We start from the raw sequence: 6,748 nt of genomic DNA on the forward strand, positions 1-6,748 counted from the left end.
TTATATAAATGACAATTCATTTTGAAGAATTAATTGGATAGTTAGACGAACTTTGATTTCATTACTAAGGACTGGTTCTGAACTATTTGACATTTTAAAGCATTACCTTGAATTCCTGCTTCCCCTTTTCTTCGGGGAATGGAGTTTCTAAATCCGAGGGTTGGGGTCCCTAGGCTCCTTGGACCTGTGCTAATGAGGTAGGCATTAAACACCATGGCTGTTGAACATCTGAATGTGGCAACTCTGAACTGAAATGGGGTATAATTGTAAAATTTATGGTATACGTGATTTTCAAGACTTAGTTTGAAAAAAAAGAAAGCATTTTTTTCAGTTTAAGAAATTTTTGTTTTTTATATGCACAATGGAATGATTAATTTCATTTGTTTCTTCCAGTTTTTGATGTGGCTACAGAAAGTTTAAATTACATATTTGGCTCACATGCTATTCCACTGAATAGCGTGGCCTTAGGCCATGTCATAGGACTGTTAGTCTAGGTGATATAATTTGCTTACGGGTCAGTGGATATGTGAGCTTTAATAATTTTATTAGTCTAAGATATCTTGATGATAAGTGTCTCCAAATATGTACCCACTAATTTTTTATTCTCATGTAGTTAAGGTGTTGGTAAGAGAATTTGCTTTTAAGTCTTGGGTGACTGAATGACTTCTTGTTGACACAATGACACTTTTTGGTAATAAAGCAGTCATAGTATTCCACTGTATAAATGTGTTACAGCTTTTTTATCCACTCATCTACTGATGGGCACTTAAACTGTTTCCAAACCTTGGCTGTTGTAAATTGAGCTGTTATGAACATAGGAGCACATATATTCTTTTGAAGTGGTGTTTCAGGATTCTTAGGGTATTTTAACTGAAGTGGAATCACTGGGTCAAAAGGCATATCCATTTTTTAACTTTTTGAGGAAATTCCACATTGTTTTCAGAGTGGCTGCACCAGTCTGCATTCCCACCAACAGTGTACTAGGGCTCCCTTTTCTCTACATCCTCACCAGCACTTGTTATTTGTTGATTTGTTAATGATAGCCATTTTGGCAGGTGTGAAAAAATACATCATTGTGGTTTTAATTTGCATCTCTCTGATGACCAGCATTGTTGACCATTTTTTCATATGTCTATGGGCTTTCTGTATGTCCTCCTTAAAGAAGGGTCTATTCAAGTCCTTTGCCCATTTTTTAATTGGATTGTTTGTCTTCCTGGTGTTCAGTTGTATAACTTTTATATATTTTGGTAATTAAACCCTTGTCTGAATTGGTGTTTCAGGATTCTTAGAGTATAATCCCAGCAGTGGAATTGCCAGGTCAAAAGGCAGTTCCATTTTTAGTTTATTGAGGAAATTCCATACTGTTTTCCACAGTGGCTGCACCAGTCTGCATTCCCACCCACACTGCACTAGGGTTCCCTTTTCTCCACACCCTGGCCAGCACTTATTGTTGATTTGTTTATGATGGCCATTCTGACCAGTGTGAAGGGACAAAGGGGGATAGGATTGAAGGTGGGGTGGGGGCAAGTGGTGGTGGGAAAATGGAGACAACTGTACTTGAACAACAATAAAAATATTTTAAAAAATTAACCCTTGTGTAATGTACCATTGGCCAATATGTTCTCCTACATAGTCAGTTTCTTTTTCATTTTGATGATCATTTCTTTAGCTGTGCAGAAGCTATTTAATTGCAGTCCCCTTTGTTTATTTTTTCCTTTAGGGGTGAGAGATATATCAGCAAAAATAATTTTACATAAGATACCTGAAATTTTACTGCCTATGTTTCCTTCTAGGATTTTTATGGTATCACAACTTATTTTTAAGTCTTTTATCCATTTTGAGTTTATTCTGGTGTATGGTGTAAGCTGGTGGTCTAGTTTCATATTTTGCATGTACCAGTCCAGTTCTCCCAACACCATTTGTTGAAGAGGCTGTCTTTACTCCATTGTGTGCTCTTGCCTCCTTTTTCAAATTTTAATTGACCATAAAGACATGCATTTATTTCTGGGCTCTCTATTCTCTTCCATTGATCTATGTGTCTGTTCTTATGCCAGTACCAGATTGTTTTGATTACAGTGGCCTTATAGAATAGTTTGATATCAGGTATTGTTATACCCAACTTTGTTCTTCTTTCTCAAGATTGCTGAGGCTATTTGGGGTCTTTTTTTTGGTTTCACATAAATTTTTGGAATATTTGTTCTAGATCTGTGAAATACGCCATTGGTATTTTAATAGGAATTGTGTTGAATCTATAGATTGCTTTGGGTAGTGTGGACATTTTAATGATGTTAATTCTTCCAATCTATAAATATGGTTTATGCTTCCACTTATTTGTATCTTCCTCAATTCCTTTCTTTAGTGTCCTATACTTTTCTGAGTACAGGTATTTTTACCTCCTTGGTTAAACTTATTCCTAGGTACTTTACTATTATTTTTGGTTGCAAGAGTAAATGGCATTGTTTTCTTAGTTTTTCTTTCTGATATTTCATTATTGGTGTATAAAAATGCCATTGACTTCTGAATATTGACTTTGTATCCTGCTACTTTGCCAAATTCATTTATTAGGTCAAATAGTTTTTGGTGGAGCCTATAGGATTTTCTGTGTACAATATCATGTCATCTGCAAATAATGACAGTTTCATTCCCTCCTCTCCACTTTGGATGCCTTTTATTTCTTCTTCTTGTCTGACCACTGTGGCTGGTACTTCCAGTAGTATGTTGAATAAGAGTGGTGAATGTGGACACCCCTGTCTTTTTTCTGATATCAAGGGAAAAGCTTTTAGTTTTTGCCCTTTGAGTATAAGGTTGGCAATAGGTATTGTATATGGCCTTTATTATGCTGAGGTACATTCCCTCTCTTCCCACTTTGCTGAGTGCTTTTATCATAAATAGGTGCTGGATTGATCAAATGGTTTTGCTGCATCTATTCTTATGATCATGTGATTTTTGTCTTTCATTTCATTTATGTGATGTATCATTTACTGATTTGCAAATATTATAGCAATTTTGCATTCCTAAAATAAATCCCAGTTGATCGTGGTATATATTTTGCTGTATTGCTGGATTCATTTGCTAATATTTTATTGAGGATTTTAGCATCTATGTTCATCAAGGATATTGGCCTGTAATTTTCTTTCTTTGTTGTGTCTTTCCCTGGTTTTGGAATTAGGATATTACTGGCCTCCTAAAAAGAGTTTGGAAGGCTTCTCTGTTCATCACTTTTTTGGAATAGTTTGAGAAGGACAGGTGTTAGTTTGTCTTTCAATGATTAGTAAAATTTGCCTGTGAAGCCAGCTGGTCCAAGGCTCTTGTTTGCTGGGAGTTTTTTGATTACTGTTTCAATTTCATTAGCTGTCATCAGTCTATTCCAGTTTTCTGTTTCTTCCTGATTTGGCTTCAGGAGACTGTATGTTTCTAGAAACAAGCATTTACCCAGATTTTCTGCTCTCCTGGCGTATAGTTTTTATAGTATTTTCTTTTTTTATAATTTTTATTTTATTTATTTTTTAAAATTTATTTATTTATTTGTATTCAGTTACAATTGTCTGCATTTTCTCCCCTTCCCTCCACCCCAACCCAGCCAGTCCCACCTCCCTCCCCCTTGATTTTTTTATAATCCTTTACATTTCTGTGGTATCAGTTGTTTCTTCTGCTCTTCTCATTTCTGATTTTTATTGTTTGGGTCCTCTCTCTTTTTTTCTTGATGAATCTGGTTAAAAGTTCATCAATTTTGTTTATATCTTTTTGAAGAACCAGCTCCTGGATTCATTGTTTTTTTTTGAATTGTATTTTTAGTTTCTATGTCATTTTATTTCCACTCTGATCTTGATTATTTCCTTTTTTCTACTCACTCTCGGATTTGTTTATTGCTTTTCTTAGTTTCTTAGTTTCTTTGTTTGTTGTTTCATGCAGTTCTCTTACACATAGGGTTAGGTTGTTTATTTGAGATTTTTCTACCTTCTTTAAGTAGGTGTGTAAAACTACAAACTTAGGTCTCAAGACTGCTTTCACTGTGTCCTATAGGTTTTGGATTGTTGTGTCCTCATTTTTGTTTGCTTCCAGGTACTTTCTGATTTCTTCCTTAATCTTATTGTTGACCCATTCATTATTTAATAACATGTTATTCAGTATTTAATATTCAAGTACTCCATGTATTTGAATATTTTTGAGTTTTTTTTATTGAGGTTGATTTCTAGTTTCAAGCTATTGTGATCCAAGAAAATTTTTGCTGTGATTTTGCTATGACTTGTTTGTATTCGTTAAGACTTATTTTGTGTCCTACCATGTGGTCTGTCTTTGAAAATGATCCATGTGTACTTGAGGAGGATGTGTATTCAGTGGCCTCGGGATGAAATGTCTGTAAATGTCAATCAAATTCATTTGATCTCGTGTCTCATTTAAGGTAGCTGTTTCCTTGATGATTTTTTTGTCAGGTAGATCAACCTACTGTTGACAGTAGGTTGTTATAATTGTCTACAATGACAGTATTGCTATTGATCTCTTCCTTAATTTCTCCAAGATTTTAAAAATATATTTAGGTGCTCCTATGCTGGATGTATATATATCTACAAGGGTTATATCCTCCTGTTGGATCGATCCTTTTAGTATTATGTAGTGACCTTCTTTGTATCTTGCTATGACCTTTGTTTTGAAGTCTATTTTGTCAGATACAAGTATTGCTACCACAGCTTTTTTGTCTCCATTTGCATGGGATATTTTTTCCATCTCTTCACTTTTAGCCTCTGTAAATCTTTTGTTCTGAGGTGGGTCTCATGTAGACAGCAAATATAGGGGCCATGTTTTCTTACCCATTCAGCTACCCTATGTCTTTTGATTGGAGCATTTAATCCATTTACATTTAAGGTTATTATTAATAAGCACTTATTCATGGCCATTTTTCCCTTCGAATATGTGTTCCTCTTTCTCCTTACTTCTCCTTCTTCTTAAAGCAGTCCCTTTGGCATCTCTTGCAATGCTGGTTTGGGGGAAGTGTACTCCTTTGGCCTTTTTTTTTTTTTGATCTGGGAAGCTCACTATTTCACATTCCATTTTAAACGATAGCCTTGCTGCATAAAGTAGTCTTGGTTGTAGGTCCTTGCTTTTCATTACTTAGAATACTTCATTACAATCCCTTCTGGCCTGTAGTTTTTCTGTTGAGAAGTCAGCTGGCAGTCTTATTGGAGCTCCCTTGTAGGTAACTGTTTTTGTCTTACAGTCTTTAAGATTCTCTCTTTGTCTTTAAACTTTGGCATTTTAATTGTGATGTATCTTGGTGCGGGTCTCTTTGGGTTTATGTTGATTAGACACTCCATGCTTCCTGAACTTGTGTGACTTTTTTCTTTACCAAGTTAGGAAAGTTTTCTGTCATTATTTCTTCAAACGGGTTTTCTATACCTTACTCCCTTCTCCTTCTGGTATCCTTATGGTGTGAATATGTTACATTTCATGTTGTCTCTAACATTCCGTAAGCCCCCTTCATTCTTTTTAAATTATTTTTTTTTATTTTCTTTTTATGCTCTGACTGGGTGTTTTTTCCTACCTTGTCTTCAAAATCGCTGATTTCATCCTCTTCTTTATCTAGCCTGATTTTAATTCATTCAAGAGTATTCTTCATATCAGATATTGCATTCTTCATTTCCAACTGGTTCTTATTCATAGTTTATGTCCTTTTTTATGCTGATGTAGTTCCTTGAGCATCCTGTAGTTCCTTGTAGCTCACTAAGTTCCTTGAGCACCCTTATAACAATTACGTTGAGCACTATGTCTGATAATTTTCTTGCCTCAATTCCATTTAGCTCCATTTCTAGGGATTCTTTCTTTGCTTTTGTTTGGAGGTTGTTTCTTTGTCTCTCCATTTTAGCTATCTCTTTTTGTTTGTTTCTGTGTACTTGACAATGTGCTTTGACTCCCTGCCTTGGTGGGATGGACTTATGTGGTAGAAATCTTGTGGGACCCAGTGATACAGCCTCCTTGATCTCCTGATCTGGGTGCTATAGGAATGTCCTTTGTGTGAGTTATGTAGACTCTCCTGTTATATTTGGGTCCTGATAGCTGTTGGCCCATTCTTTGGTGGGATCTCCCCTCTGGCTGGCTCACTGAGAAGCTCAACCCCCTACCAGGTCTAGTACACTATTGTATAGATGCTGACAGAATAAAGCAAAATAGCAAAAACACACACAAAACACAAAAACCAAAACAAGCAACCCCAACAACAGCAAAATCAGTGACAAAAAGAATAAACAATGATAAAAGTGGAAAGGGAAATGGAATATTAGAGAAAGGGGGAAAATAAATAAGCAAAGACCAACAGAAAGAAAAGTGATTATGACAGGAGAAAAGAAAGAGAACTAATATGAGTAATGAATAGAAAGAGGTAAATAGGGGGAAAGGGACAAAGAAAGACAAAGAATAACAAAAATATGAAAAGGGAAGAAGGAGAAATGGAGTAAGCAAAATAAGAGATCATAAGAAAAATATATCAACAAAAATAGAAGAAAAATTTAAAAAATTTAAAACATAATACAAAGGTTATGAAAAAGAAAAAATAATGAAAAAGAACAAAATAGAATTTGTCTCAACAGAGTTTAGTTCTTACCTGCTGGGCTTTCCCTTTGGATACGGCTCTGACCTTGTCTGAGGCTGGTGTGGGCCAATGTCAGGTACTGTCCTTATTTAGCCCTCACCAGCCTGTTCAAAACTACAGGCAATCCACAGGTTTTGGCTGTTTCCTCCTGGCTTGGCTGCACGT

Source organism: Desmodus rotundus, chromosome 4 (assembly GCF_022682495.2).
Source record: "Desmodus rotundus isolate HL8 chromosome 4, HLdesRot8A.1, whole genome shotgun sequence".
NCBI lineage: Eukaryota > Metazoa > Chordata > Mammalia > Chiroptera > Phyllostomidae > Desmodus > Desmodus rotundus.